This window comes from Carassius carassius, chromosome 26 (assembly GCF_963082965.1).
Source record: "Carassius carassius chromosome 26, fCarCar2.1, whole genome shotgun sequence".
NCBI classification, from domain to species: Eukaryota; Metazoa; Chordata; class Actinopteri; order Cypriniformes; family Cyprinidae; genus Carassius; species Carassius carassius.
In genome coordinates, this window is record NC_081780.1 from 19,276,072 (window position 1) to 19,292,807 (window position 16,736).

The window sequence follows — 16,736 nt, forward strand, 5'->3', positions numbered from 1 at the left end:
ACATGCAACGGCTGCTCAGAAAGACCTGGTAAACAGACTCCAGTATGCCGAACAGCTACTAGAGAAAGCCAAGATAGACGTCAGAAACAAGAATTCTGAAATCAGTGCTTTGAAAGACCACCTTGAAAGGTACAGAACTGAAATGGACAATCTGACCCAACAACTAGACGATACCAATGATGAGCTCTACATGGTCAGAAAAGAACTCCAAAATGCTTACAAGCAGAAACAAGAGCCAAGAAAAGAGAGACATCTCTTAGCCTCATCACTGCTGAGCAGAACAGAGTCCCACGTCAAAGAACTGGCATATGATGAAAAGAAACGAAGGGCCACAACCTAAAACCTCACCTGCCTTCGCCACACAACCCTTTCCTGCCAACGAAAGAAAACCTCCCGTCCAAGACCTTGGAGCTGCACACGGGATGACCATCAAAGACCTCAACAAGCTGTCTGAAAACATCAGCAGGTTCAACCCGAACTCCATAGAGGGCCACGACATCCAGGCTTACCTGCGAGATATCGAATTTCATCTGGAAGTGAGACCTCATGTGACTGACAGAGACTGGTTATACCACCTTAGAGCCACGTCCAGTCCCGAGGTACGAAACTTCCTAGATTGACAGCCCAGTCAAACCAAGTCAAACTACCAGCGACTTCGTGAGGTCCTGATTAAAGAGTTTACAGACCCAGAGTCTGAAACATGGACTGTTGACCGCCCTGGAAACCAAACAAGGTCGACAAGAGACTCCACAAGCTTACTACAACCGACTCCGACAAGCCTACTTTGGTGCACACAACAACCCTGACCTTGAAGAGGATGTGAACTTCAAAACCCTCTTCCTAAAGAATCTGCACCCTGGAGTCAGTCACCATCTAGGTGTCATGGCCTGTCCGAACTCCATGACCATCCAACAGTTGCGTGACCTAACACAGAAGGCCTATAACAAGCAGAAGATGGCCTCAAAGAAAGGTAACAGAACACTCTTGAACTCTGTCAACAAAGACTCAAGCCTTGCACTGGACGACACCCAGTGGCATCACAACGCCAGAGGCTTCCATCAAGAGCAAAGAGAGCGTGACACCCATATCCATGACTGTTTTCAGCCCAACTGCTGGAAAAATCCATGGGACCAACCACGCTTCTCAAGAAACCAAAAGGATAAAAACATCCGGAAACCTAACCAGACATCCAAAGGTAATCACCTGACTCATCCAAGAGCAACTCGTGTGGGTAAACGACAACAAAACCCACCTCAGCAACACTCAGACATGCACAGTGCTGAGTATGCGCAAGAACATGACAGCTTACCATCAGAAGACATGGAACAAGTCATGAAACAACTGAGAGAGTTCCTTCAAGACCATTCACATGCATATGACCACAAAGTTGAGTCGTGCTCGCTGTGACCAGCGACAGAACGGAAGGCCGGTGATCACCTGGTACACCACATCAGAGATGACAAGCATCTGTTCAACAACGACCCAGAACGAACAAGTCTTTCACAGCCAACTGTTGATGAAAATTCTGAGGTATTAAAGGACATCACCTCAGTCACCTAACACAGTCACTAATAAACTGTGAAATGAACTCAAACTCCAAGAACCACATTCCCTGTCTGTGCAACAGCAACCACCAGAGCACAGAAGGTCAGAAAGTCTGCTACGGCAAGAAGGCACCACAAGAAGAATGCAACATAGAAGACAAAGTTTTGCAACCCAGCTTCACACAGCCATGCCAAACTGCCTCCGACTGTCTGCTAAAGAACTTCCTGCCTTGCTGGACTGACCCCATTAGACTATGGACACGCCCTCATCCAAGCCAAGGATGCAGAGAGCCAGTCTTCAGTGACATACTAGAAAAAGGGGGAGACAACACAGACTTGAACATATCTGATCACACATGCACTACACCATTAACACACACAACATTACCTACACCCAGAGGTAACCACATCTACTGATAACACATTCAACAAACGTATTCTTCCCGCAGGTAAAATATCCAACTTTTTGTGTAACAAAGTTACACATACCCACCATGAAGAAACTTGCAGCCATCCTCACAATAGGTAGAACACCTGACACTAAGTTAAGGTTCATGACACACTAGCTGCACATCCTAGCTCAATAGTAGTTGTAAGCCATGCTAGGAAAACCCACAGCAGCTTTGTTTTGTTCTTCTTTTACTTATCATTCTCCTTCCCCTCTTTCCTGAGTAGGTGAAACACCTAGACACCCTGCAAGGGTCAAAGGTCTGATATTAGGATTGACTCGCAACACCTAATATCCGCCAGCCACTCTAAACTGAATGGAAGCCAGAGAGCTCCATGCATGATAGGTCAATTCATTTAATTGAAAATGAGATTACTAGAAAACTAACGGTAAACGTGTAAAGTAATACTACCTAGAAGAACCAAACAAAGTTAACCACAAATTTGATTGTTGAATCAAAATAAAACAACTGTTCCAAAATGATCTAAACTATCCTCAACGTCCTAAACTACATTGACTAATTGAACTTAACCATGTGTACCTAAACAACCTGATGCCTGCACCAGTACAGTAACTGTCATGGAGGTGTTGTCTTGTTGTTTGCTGTGTTTGTCTGCTTCTTCTGCCTTTGTTTCTCCAGCGATCAACGATGTCTTCAGCTAAACACCTCGCCGATCGAAAGGGGGATATGTAACAGAAATGACTCGAACCAGAGTCGATCAGGGCTGTGTTTGAAACACGAGCCGAATTCCTCAGGAAGTCATAAAACATTCTGTGCCAAAAGTCCCAAGCAAGATGAGCAACCAACTTGTTCACACAACAGCTTTCAACATTAACACCACTAGAACAATTATTTACAATTTCAATTCGAAAGAGAGAAATGTGGTGTAAAATTTGTTGTTCGTAATGGAAATGCAACGCTGGACATCACATGTAAACCCATGAGAGTTAAACACTTCCATTGACTTCCCCCCACCTAGCAGAACTAGACTTAAATTCCTAAGGGGGGGGGGGGGGGGGCTTTGAACCTTTGGTCTCCACAGAAGTCTTTGTCAAGAGAATGGCAAAGAAACTGTATTTTTTTTCATATATATGGACCAGAATGAACTCAAAAAGACTTATAAATGAATCAGTCCATCGCTTCACTCCGTATTCATTTATGTGTAACCCACACATTTGACTATCATGTTATAATCACTTATTGTGTATGTCTTTTATTAACTATGGGATAGCTTAAGGATACATAGTCATGTCTAGTATCTACGTAATCGAATCTGCTTGCTTGAATTAGTCCAGACAATCAATTATTTGTCAAATATATCATATTCTGGTTATAGGAATCATGTCCAAAATTAGACCCTGCAAGAGCGGGAAAATTCGGACCACATGCTTGGTAAGATAAACATATGATTTAAGATGCCCCCGAGCCAAGAAAATATCTGATTGGTCAAGACAACATTTGAGGTGTGGCCAACAGGCCAGTTTAAATACTCAGGACACCATAAAATCTTGCTTTTAGTCTCTTGCCTTGCTTTTGCTATCAGTCATGCCAGCTTTTAGCTTTGCTTCTTAGCTTTAGCTTTTAGCCATGCTGTTTGTCATCACTGTTCTTTGAGCGCGGTTCCAGCGTGCTTTAGCCTGCACGCCTGCTGCTACTTAGCCACGATGAGAAGGAACACCACCTAGTTTCGTCAAACTTTAGTTCTTTTCTTTTCCGTTTGAGAGTTTCGTGTTCTGAGTTAAGTTTTGTAACGTCGAGTTTCAACTTCAACCCGCACACAACTCCGTCTTCAGCCAACGCCCAACCAGGGCTCCCCAAGACGTCACTTCAACGACTACTGAACTTCCAGCCACCCTTTTCACAGGAGACACAAGTAACCTCCAGACTGTGACCTTTACTGGTGTATCTAATATAATTTTAACCTCATTGAGGAACTCAATGCGAGGGCTAATTACGTGATTGATGGTTGTTCATGTCTATGCAATTTAACGTATTGCTGTAAACTTGGGATTCCACATTTACATTCTCTTAAACTCATCTTTCCCTAACTTTCGATCTTCCTGCAACTTGTGTGAATGTGTGAGTGCGTGCGTTTGTGTGTTAGATTAGTTTATATGTCTTAGTGATCAGCCGTGAAATAGTGATTCTGTTCAAATTCCCTTTAAAATCTTAAATGATTCCCTTTGAGATAAATTGACCTGTTTCCCTTACAACAATATAGACAGTATACTTTGTACAAGACATAACGGAATCCAAATGAGGGAGAGGGAGAGAGAGAGAGAGAGAGAGAGAGAATGAGTGAGAGAGGATGAATGAGAGAATAGGCGCGATCACAGAATCACGCGCTCAGTTATGCAAACTCACAGACAGTAACCCTTGAAAGACAACAACGAATCAAATCACCTTGAAAGGTAATAGACAAACTTTAAGCAGCATTTAAATCTCCATAGAGAATGATACTTGCATGTGGTCTCTTTGTGATTGGGCATGTTCTCTCGTGTCTTCCGGGCTGATGTGTCTCTTTGTCAACCGCCAGACCAGTGTGCGTGTTAGCAGCATGAGCGTGGTCCTGTGTAGCTAGGCGTGTTCTCTCGTGTCTTTCAGTGCTGCTGCGGAATCGCGCGGTATATTTGAAAGGTTCAACAAAGCAATGTTTAGAATTCGTCTTCCTCGTGTGGAGAGGCGAATAGGTGAATAAACTTAGTAATGAAAAGAAACGAAACGAAAACACGGAGATGAAAGCTCCCGAAGGAGCCATGAGTAAGAGCTGTAAGAGCCAAGAGTGAGTAAGAGAGGGAGGAACTTCCTGGGTCAGTCCTTATAGCTCGACTGGTTCACGCCTCTGTTTGCGTGATCAACCAATGAATGTCCGCGATCTGAAGCGGGAAAAAGTTCCTTTGTCTCTGGGGAAACACCCACTCTAATAAGTTCTGGCTTATAAGATTTCAGCAGTGATATTCTAGCAAGTTCGTAATTCCAGATTAATACATTTTACACACCTTTCATATAGGTGGATAGTTGGGTCACAACATGACAATTCCAAAGATACCAAAAATTACATATATAACTGATAGAAACACCACGTTATATTCATATGCAGAATTACACACATTTAAAGTTTGATTAACACATGATAAAACTGCAGATACTCCAATTTATATGGGGAAACATCTACTGCACAAGAAGGCAATACTCAATACATTTAGAATACATAGAGAAAATAAAAGGGGTACTATTCTCTTTTCTAAAGCCCTATTCGGATGGGATTAGTTTTACGGTGGTAGATGGAGTAATGTAACTTTACCACAGGACGTCTGTAATATTGATGTCCTATTCGTACTGGATTAGAAAGTCTCAGTAAAACAGTCAGAAGTGGGAGGGGTAACACGATTAAGCAGCGCAGTCGCCTCCCTCGCCGTCACGTGGACATTACGTTATATATATATATATATATATATATATATATATATATATAACACACGTACCCTATACATTATATAATAATAATAATAATAATAATAGATATATATATTATATAATATTAATAAAGATATATAAACAAAGATCTGGGTCCAGTTAAACGATTTATTAATGCAATTCATTACATTCTGATGATTGGATTCTGTTGGTAATTGGAAATTAACTTACCTAATACAAACAGAAGTTCCGTGCTTCTGAGAACTGCTTGTGACCTTTTCTTTAATGGTCTGTGTCGTCGTATGCAGGATAAACTTGAGGTTTGCCATTGATTTGTTCCACCATCTAGAAAGAAAGTGAATGCTTCTTCAAGCGCTTCCATATTTAAAAAAACGCGCAAAATTACAGGAAATGACGAAATACTACCGTGTATATTTTCAGATGGTCTATTCGCACGGGACTAGTATTACCTGAGGTAATTTCTCCGGACCTTTTTACAGAAGGTTAAAGTCGCGGTAATCTTTACTGACATTGTCCGTAATGATTACTGACATGGAGCATTCGGACGGGACTAAAATCACAGAGAAGCTCTGATAAAAATTGCTTTACCCCACGTCCCTATGTAAACTAATCCCGTCCGAATAGGGCTTAAGAGTTAGCTTTCCTGTCCTGTTTGTTAGGTCATAAAGTGTACGACCTGCTAAGGGGGGTAGGGTTACCACTCATGATTCTATTTGAGAACATTAAAATTAGGAGAAACATTTCCAATTTGCAAGTCAGCACTTATAATCCTTGCATAACCAGGATTAATCATTTTATGCAACACAAACCTATTCAAGATACATATTATTAAGGACTTACATAAAGAGCGTAAAGAAAAGTTTGTGTGTGTGTGTTTAGGAATGTGTTCCTCCTTTGAGGCTGCTCACGTGACTTTGGAATGTCTCGTCCAGTGCCGTAAATAATTTAAATCCAGCCAGGCTGGCGCCAGGCCAGGCATTTAGCTTATAAAGAGTTGAGTTTATATGCCTGGATTCAAAATCTACAAACTTTGGGTTTGCATTGTTTTAGATCCAACGAACCGTGATTCATTAGTTCAGAACCCATGAATCGATGACCTGCATATCCGTTACACAAAGAGGGAAGAACTTCCCTTAACAGTTGAAGTCTAAACCAAAACCAAAAGTTTACCAGGCCTTTGTACCTTCCCAGCCTAGTCTGGCAGAAGGGTTAGATCTGAGTACCCTTAAGCTCCAGCAGAAACATATTTCACCTATGTTAGTTCGGGCAGACTATCACCTTTTTAACTGCCATAATTCGGCCATAGCATGATTTCATGGACTGAATGATTTAAGCCATTATAAATATTATAGCTAATCATGTATATTGGCAGTTTCCGTAGATCAGTTCTCTCATTTATTCAGCTATTGTCACGACCGTCTCGTCTTGTCCGATAGATAGTTATTTATACATTTAAACATATTTAGACCATAATGTTGGGTCACTTATCCATTCGGTTACATCTTCCTAGTCTATGGAACATACCTATTACTCACTCACAGATCTCTGCGAACTTGTTACGATGGAGTTTGTCACATAGTTCATGGCTTTGTCTGGATCAATGAATTCTCTTTCATCGCCTTTAAATGAGATCCGCGGTTTAGCAGGGTAGATTAATCCATAGCGGACATCTGGACGGTTGTAGATCAGTTTTTTCACTTCTGCGAATGCCGCTCTGGCTTTTGCGACACTTGCTGTGAAATTGGGAAAGATGGCTATCTGTTTTCCGTTGAACTTTAGTGGTGCCAGCTGTCTCGCTTTCTTCAAAATCTCCACCCTATCTTGGTAATAATGCATGCAAACAATTACCGCACGCGGATCCCTCCTGATCGTCTAGGTGCCAGGCTTCGATGAGAGCGATCCACTTGCAGTTCTCTTTCTATTTTAAGCACTTCTCGAAGCAATTTAGACACCGCAGTTGTGCTACTTGAGCCCGGAGTTTCGGGTACTCCCATAATCCGCACATTGTTTCTCCTCATCCTTCCCTCCAGGTCTTCACTTTTGTCTTCCAGATTTTTAACTTTGCTTACCAGTTTGGTCACTGTTGTTTGCAACGTTACAACTTCGTCCGACCATGTTGATAGCCCACCCTCCATATCTCTGATGTTGGCATTCACTTTGTCCAGTTCAATAACACCTGTTGTGTTATTAACGATTTCTGATCTCATTTTTTGTAACTTACTTTTGAGATAGTCAAAGTCCACCGCCAACACCACTTTCATTTCGGATCGTATTATGAGCCGATTTCCGATCTCATGACATCCTGGATTTTGGATTTTAACGCGTCCGTATCCGTTTCATCTCGTCCATCTTGATGGGGGATGGAGGTTTGACTAGCTTGACTCACAGACCCCTTCTCTGCAGAATCGCTAGGCCGCGGATTTCCTGATCCGTCATACTTGAATTATTTGAGTTTTTCTGCCATGATTTCTTTTCTCGACGTCTCAGTTTATACGCTGACAATACCCGTAAATTAATCTGCCGATGAAATATGTTCTGTCTGCAATTATACTTGAAATAATAAAGTTTCTGTCGGAGCTCTAAAAAAAAAAACAACTTACGCCATGCTTTGCTCACGAGCGGAGGTTGAGTTGGTAGATTTGCCGTGAGTCGTCTCTATCTGTTCGTACTACTTCATAATTGAGATCTCCTATCCGCCGTGTGACCTCAAAGGGTCCTTGCCACTTTGCTTATAATTTGGAGCTAGAGGTTGGGAGTAACACGAGCACTTTATCTCCCGGTGCAAATTCTCGTAATTTCGCCTCCTGGTTATACAGCTGGCTTTGCTTGTCCTGGGCCTGAAGCAAATTCTCCATAGAGAGCCGCCCCAGTGTATGGAGTTTTGCTCTCAGGTCCAGGACATATTGAATTTCATTCTTACTATCCGAACGTCCGTCCTCCCAAGTTTCTTTTAGGACCTCTAGCACCCCCCGGGTCTGGCGTCCATAAAGAAGCTCGAAGGTGGAAAACCACGTGGAGGCTTGGGGGACCTCGCACACAGCGAATAAGAGGGGTTCTAGCCATCGGTCCCAATTTTTCGCATCTTCTTGTACAAACTTATGAATCATGCTTTTCAATGTGCGATTAAACCGTTCAACCAGTCCGTCCGTTTGTGGGTGATAGATGCTGGTACGTACCGCTTTAATGCCCAAAAATTTGCTTAACTTGTGTGACATAAATGCGGTGCCCTGGTCCGTGAAAATCTCTTTTAAACGAAACAGGGCATCCGCCACACTCTTTGCCGAGATGTTGCGGAGCGCCACTGCCTCAGGATATCATGTTGGATGACTAACGCAAAACGATTTCCCCGTTCCGATCGTTCTAATGGCCCGATTAGGTCCATACCAATTCGTTCGAAGGGGGCCTGCACTAGAGGAATAGGGCGCAATGGCGCTTTTGGGGTGTCCAGTGGGTTTACCAACTGACATTCCCGACAAGACGCGCACCACCTGCACACGTTCTCGTGAATTCCCGGCCAAAAGAATTGGGTCATTAGACAATTTAGTGTCGCCGTCACTCCTAAATGCCCTGTCATAGGATTACAATGCGGCGTCTGGAAAAGCATTTCCCGACGGCTTCGAGGTACTAACAATTGGGTTGTATCTTCCTTTGTCTGAGCGTCGCGGGTCACTCGATACAACCAGTCCTTAATAATGGCAAAATACGGATGGGAGAGCACGCGGTCAGGGTGGAGAACCTGCCCATCGATGGCGTGGACCTGCTCGGAAGCATGTTTGAGGGTCTCATCCTGGGACTGTTCCAGGGTGAAGTCATCGCGGATGGAAAGGTTTAACCTCGCCAGGCCGCTCGGTTCCCCTGAGACCGCCCCGCTAGGTCCTGGCACAGATTCTCCCACCTGTGTGCTCGCCCCCCCTGAAGTCTCTTTTCCCCCCCGAGACATCCACTGTTAAACACCCCAATAACTGCTCAAACGCTGGCCAATTGGTTCCCAAGATTAGCGAATGCCGGATTCCACTATATCCCCGTGCACACACACCTCACCTTAACCATGCGGCCCGTATCCAATGCCCCAGCTTGTATCAGGCTTTGATGGATGAAGGTCGGTTACAACCTGAATCCACCAAGGCCTGATAGGTACCCCCCTTAATACTTACGGGTATTTGGTACAACCCGGCTAGATCGGGGGCAGACGAAATGGCCCGGATCCCTGCCATGCCAGCAGGCTGGCCCAGGCCTCCCTGCTGCCCTAGTGGCAGGAAGTGGGTCAGGTGATTGCTGTGGGGAAGCAGCAGGAGGCTTCTTGGACCCCTCCCGGTGCGGTGATCCCATTCCCCGGGTCGGGCCTCGCGCCCCAGCTGCTGGCTCTGTCCCCGTACTCCAGCGGGGGGGCGGCCCTCGGTGGCCCAGCCCAACGGGACCTAGGGAGATGGGTTTCATGGCTGGGGGAAGAGGGAGAGACAGGAGAAGAGAGAGAGAGATAGATGGCAGGGGCTTGCCGACTCCGGAGCACGCCACCAGCTGATCCTCTGCCAGTTGGATGGCAAGATCCAGCAACGCCGGGCGGTGGCACTGGACCCACTGGGCGGTCCTCTTTGGGAGACGGGAAATGTCTCCAGTACCACCTTGCTGATGATGGTCTCGGTGTCACTTCCTCCAACCAACAGCCATTTGCGGCACGAGTCCCCGAGCTGCTGTTGCCAAGACAAAGGGTCGGCCCTCTTCAGTCAGTTCCAGCGACCGGAAGCACTGATGGTTCAGGACGGGACTTGGTGGTGTTCCTGATGCAGGCCCGCGAGCGATGTTATGATCTCCGCAAATGGCGATCCTGATGGTCCTGAAGGAGTTTGCATGGTGGAATTGTTCTCCTTCCTCCCGGGTTTCAGCACCAGTGTAACAATGTTCGTTAATGTAAAGAGGAAGGAGACTGGGGTCGGCGTGCTGAGGCTCGTGGAATACTTTATTCGACAATAAGAAAACAAATAAACAATCGCGCCACATGTGCAGGCACTTCGCACTACTGTTGTCGTGTCTTTAGGTTTGCAGCTCCGCAGCTTCTCACTCCCACGAGTCCCCAGCTCTCTCGCCGGTCCTCAGCCGGCTTAAATACCGGTTCCCCACGCCAATCACAAACACCCAGATCTCGTTGCAATCATTTTTCACTTGCCCCACTTACCACCGCTCGTCTCCTCACTCGCCCGTCGCAGACCTCGCTGAACCATGCCTCCCCCACCACAGGTTGTTACCTGAAGCAGAAGAAATGCTTCTCAATATTATTAACTCGTCGTTATCTTCAGGTCACATCCCAAGACCATTCAAGCTGGTGGTTATTAGGCCTCTTATTAAGAAACAGCAAATAGACATAGTAAACTGGCAAATTACAGACCAATTTCAAATCTTCCATTTATGTCTACAATTTTAGAAAAAGTTGTGTTTGCTCAATTGTGCTCCTTTCTGCAAAAAAAAAAAAAAAAGAAATTTTCAGTATGAAGCATTTCAGTCAGGTTTCAGGCTCCACCATAGCACAGAAACTTCACTTCTTGCATCAGATAAAGGCTGCACCTCACTGCTAGTTTTACTTGATCTTAGTTCTACATTTGTTGCTAATGTGGCGATATCACATGAAAGAAAAGGTTAATCAGTGAATTTATCCGACTACGCCACCCTGGTGGGAAGCCAGAGAATTTATTCCCAATTAAGGACACAGGTAAGTTTCACCAAATGAAGGCAAAGTAGGGGAGACGGGGGTGATAATATAAAAGATTGGATTTTATTATAAAAAAACACGCATAGATTTAAAACTCTCACACAAACCACATCCACAATAATGGAGGTAATTCCCAGGGCCAGGATTAGTGGGAACCAGGCAGGCTGGCTGCAACTCAGAATGGTTATCCAAAAACACCTAAATTCACACCAAAGCAACCATCACACACACCCACCCATGGGAAGTTGTATCCACACACACAGCACACTGTGACACACTGCAGAATGACAGCAGCTAGCCTCCCCAGTTCCACCCGATCCTCACTGGCCCTGGAGAAACAGAGAAAATAACATTAAAGAAGAAATTCAACAAAAATATATATAGAAATGAAAACATAAAAATACACAAAAAAAGAAACTTATAAACACTTTGTAGCGACTCTGGCACTCGAGCATCCATTTTTAATGTTTCCTTAGGTGTACTTATATTGTGAGTATGATTTTTAAATTTAAAATTTAGAAATAAAAAGCATTTTTATATCCTGATATTAGCCCTCTGGCTTGAATGCTCTGTTTGAAGGGGCGTGTCTGCTGTGAGACTCAGAGTAAATGACAACTGTTGTGATTGGCTGACATCTTTGCTTTCGAAATGCGCATCACATGTGGAACTCCTCTCAAATATATATATATATGTATATATATATATATATACATATATATTTTTTTTTTACTATTAAAGCTGTCGAGATTAATGAATCGTGGAAGTGTTGATTATATAATTATTTTTTCGATCTTTTCCCATCACATGAAAGGCTGCAGTGATGAGCATTGAGTAGACAGAGTCTGTTTATTGCGTGAATGCAGTGATCTCGTCATTATTGCAACACATTTTCTCTCACAAAATGCTTTCACCACAACTAACCGCAAACACACATGAATACAGTAAGAGCTTTGTTGTGCAGCATAACAGCATCATTCATTGTAACGGCAGTTTAGGCAAGAGTGCAGATATACTCGCGATGTGTGACGGCTCCGAAAAAAAAGGGAGCATTCTTAGATCGCTGATATGGACTGACCCAGGGGACAGTACTACATATGGAAGGGGTCTCTGAGGCAGGTCCTACCTTGGAGTAGGGATGGAACGGCTGCCAGAAGAGACTGACAGAACGGGTCTGTCAAGGGAAGACACGGGTTTGCCAAGAGGGAAACCTTACCATGGAAGAATACACATATGGGATTACCTGTAGGGAACCAAGCCATATGAACACCTAGCCCAGTACAGGGGCTGACCGGAATTCCGGGCATGCTAACACCAGTACTGGGCCTGGCGACAGACTGCACCGCCAAGTCTGACTGCCGAGGGTGCTGGAGGATGCTCGACCAGGGTACGCCAACCGGGGAACTCTACTGAGAGAAGAAAAGCGCTCACATCCCTGTGTTAGGGGGAATGGCGCAGCAAGCTTGACACCGAGCCAGCCCTTCCCGCCAGTTACCTGTTACCCAACACACGGGAAAAAACTGGCTTTACATAGAGGTTGTAAAGCCTCGCAAAGATGTTGGGTGTCGCCCAGCCCGCAGCTCGACAGATGTCTGCCCGAGAGGCGCCAGCGCATAGGAGGAGGGCACGGCTCGCCTTGGGAATGGTAAGCCAAGGCGATGGCCTCCACTATCCAGTGGGCCAACCTCTGCTTAGAGACAGCCTTCCCCTTCTGCTGACCTCCAAATCAGACCAGGAGCTGCTCAGAGCTTCTAAAGCTCTGGGTGCGGTCCACGTATATGCGAAGCACTCTTACGGGACACAGCGACGCCAAGGCTGGATCTGCCTCCTCCAGGGGCAGCACTTGCAGGTTCACCACCTGGTCTCGGAAGGGAGTGGTGGGAACCTTGGGCACGTATCCCGGCCGGGGTCTCAGGACAACGTGAGAGTAGGCCGCCCCGAACACAAGGCACTCTTCACTTACCGAAAATGCTTGGAGGTCCCCGACCCTCTTGATGGAAGTGAGCGCGATCAGGAGTGCTGTCTTGAGAGACAGGAACTTAAGCTCGACTGAATCCAGCGGCTCAAAGGGACCCCTCTGAAGTCCGGCTAGGACCACCGCCGGTGGCAGATCACTTAGGTCTACCGCGTCCCGTCCAGAAGCCACACGTGAAGATTCTAAAGATCTGGACGCGGGTGCCAAATGGTGCCCAGCCCCTGAGAGAGGAGGTCGCTCCTCAGGGGGATGCGCCAGGGAGGGGCTGTCACAAGGAGCATGAGTTCTGAAAACCAGGTCCGGGTGGGCCAGAAGGCGCAACCACAGGACCTGTTCCTCGTCCTCCCTGACCTTGCACAGTGTCTGTGCGAGCAGGCTCACTGGGGGAAACGCATACTTGCGTAAAGCCCGAGGCCAGCTGTGTGTCAGTGCATCTGTGCCCAGGGGGGCCTGGGACAGGGAATAGTACAGCTGGCAGTGGGAGGACTCGTGGGAAGCAACAGGTCTACCTGGACTACCCCGAATCGACTCCAGATCACCTGGACAGTCTGGGGATGGAGTCGCCATTCCCCGGGAAAGGTGAGCTGTCGTGAGAGCGCGTCGGCTGCACGATTGAGCTCCCCCGGGATGTGGATAGCGCGCAGCGACTTGAGCCGCGTCTGACTCCAGAGGAGGAGATGACGGGCGAGTTGAGACATGCGACGTGATCGTAGACTGCCGTGTCGGTAGATGTACGAAACAGCCGCAGTGTTGTCCGTGCGGACCAACACGTGCTTGTCCAGCAACAGCGGACAAAACCGTCGTAAAGCTAGATGCACTGCCAGCAACTCTAGACAGTTGATGTGCCAAAGCAGTCGAGGTCCTGTCCAGGACCCTGAAGCTGCCTGCCCGTTGCATGTCGCGCCCCAGCCCGAGTTGGAGGCATCTGTTGTGACAACAACGTGCCGGGACACTTGTTCTAAGGGCACGCCGGCCGTAGAAAGGCAAGGTCCGACCAGGGGCTGAATAGGCAGTGACACATCGGTGCGATGGTGACACGATGTGTACCGCGGCACCATGCCCATCTCGGGACTCGGGAGTGCAACCAGTGCTGAAGTGGCCTCATATGAAGCAACCCGAGCGGCGTGACTGCAGCTGCGGATGCCATATGCCCCAGGAGCCTCTGAAAGTGTTTCAGTGGTACCACTGTCCTGCCTCTGAAGGAACTCAGGCAGTTCAGCACCAAGTCCCTGTGATCGCACAACTGCTCTCGGGACCGGGCCATAATGAGCCAGTCGTCGAGATAGTTGAGGATCCAGACGCCCACTTCCCAGAGTGGGGCAAGAGCGCCCTCCGTGAGCTTCGTGAAGACACGGGGGGACAGGGAGAGCCCGAAGGGGAGGACCTTGTACTGCCATGCCTGACCCTCGAATGCAAACCGCAGAGCGGTCTGTGGCGAGGGAGGATCGAGACATGAAAGTACGCGTCTTTCAGGTCGTTCGCTGCAAACCAGTCCTGGGGCTGAACACATTTGAGAATGCGTTTCTGCGTCAGCATCTTGAACGGGAGCTTAAGCAGGGCCCGATTCAAGACTCGCAGATCCAGGATAGTCCAAAGGCCACCGCTTTTCTTGGGTACGATGAAGAAAGGGCTGTAAAACCCCGTCCTCATCTAGGCTCGAGGGACTGGCGCGATTGCATCCTACGCCAGCAGGACAGCAATCTCCTCGCGCAAGACAGAGGTGTCCCGGACTGTCACCGAAGTCTCGAGGATGCCATTGAACTTGGGAGGTCGCCGGGCGAACTGAATCGCGTAACCAAGTCAGACCGTCCGAATGAGCCAGCGTGACGGGTTGGGTAGCGCAAGCCACGCTCCCAACTCTGTACAAGTGGCACCAAAGGGACAGTCGACATACCCGCAGTGGTGTAGCGATGGGGAGTTGTGTCGGATGGCCCAGAAGGCATCGCGTTCCAAGTCATCACAGCCACACTCCTCGTGTTCCCGGAGGAACTGGCCAGAGATGCGTGGAGAGGCGTTGCGTCTCCGAACCGCAACCTCTTGACCACTGGCGAAAGGGGGCGTCGTGGGTGAGAATGAGGAGGCAGTGCGTCGCTCATCGTAATACCGCGAGCCTTGCGCCTCGGAGGAAAGGAAAATTTGCTCTTCTATGATAAAGTGGGTGCAGAGTGGGGCAAGGAACAGAAGAAACAAAACTGAGGATTCTCCACCCGGCCCTCCTCCGGGGGAAGGAGTGGCTCTGTCTCTGCCAGCTCCTGAAGAGCAGTCTCCCACATCTCCGAGTTGCCCGTGTCAGGGCCACTTAGTCGTCTACCTAGAGGACTTCGCTGCCGGAAGCAACACGGGGGGCGCCGCTCCCCTGCGTGGAGCTCGACGCGCCGGCCTCGAAGAACTCTCAGCACGGAGCGGAGCTGGTGTGGAGGACGCAGGGGGGCGCCCATGGCGACGAACAGGCTGAGGCACTGCCTGCGACGGAATTGTCGCAACCGGAGGATCACGTCGTGGCGAGATGTGCTGTATGGCCTCAGTCTGCTGTTGTTCTGTCAGGAACTACTGGGCACAGCCCCTGACAGCGTCGCCACACAGGACAGCCTGGGATATGGGAGCATCGAGAAAGTGCACTTTGTCAATGTCTCTCATACAGACCAGGCCGAACCAGAAACGGCACTACTGGATCACCAGAGTGGACATCGCCTTCCCGAGGGACTGCGTTGTGACTTCCGTCACCCGGAAGGGGGAGGACCTGTTCCTCGTGGTTGTGATTTAAACGCGGTTGTGAGTCGCGCTCTACACCGAGAACCAATCAAACAGCCATGAGCACTCAGGGCTGGGCGGTGCATTCACCTCCATCCTAATGCTCACAGCTGCCCGGGCAAGCACGGCTGTCAACTCTGGGTCCAATTCGGCAGTGGCGACAACACCCGGGGGGGGCAGCCCCGCCGAATCTTCATCCACAGAGGTCAACAGCCCATCCCCGTCAACAGCAGTGCGTGCATGAACCATCCACGAACGTGCCTTCAGTGTGCTGAATGCCCAGACACGGAAGACAACGAACGTGGCCGTTGTCAGAGAACAGGAAACGACCGCATCCAGAAGGACGCGGACGAAACGGTGTCTTTAAAAAGACGCGAATCGTCCGCGATTTGCTCTTTTAGGAAATCTGCTCTCTTAGTTGAAGCGCCCAGGGGAATCGCTGAAAGGGACACCGCTGTTTGCACCGTACCGCCAACCAGAACAGCTTCCCGACACAGCAGATGAATGGCTTTGTGGAATATAACAGCTTTCATACAACCACTCGGCTCCGAAGCAAAAATCTAATGAGTGGATGCACCTGTCGCCCTATTTATTCCCGTTGGCACGGGGAGTGGCTCAGGTATGTTAAATCCACTAGCCAATTTTCATTGGCGTTTTCTCTTAAACTCAGAGATGATTGGCCTCCCAAGTGAGACCCCATATGTCGTTCGACATAACTCGTAGTGACCGACAGATAGGAAACAAGTATTAATGTTAAAAAACCTCAGAAAGTGCAATTTTCATGTCATAGGACCTTTAATGGTTTAGCTCCTGAGTACCTAAATTGTCTTCTACCACGCTACAATCCATCATGCTCCCTAAGGTCACAAAATGCTGGA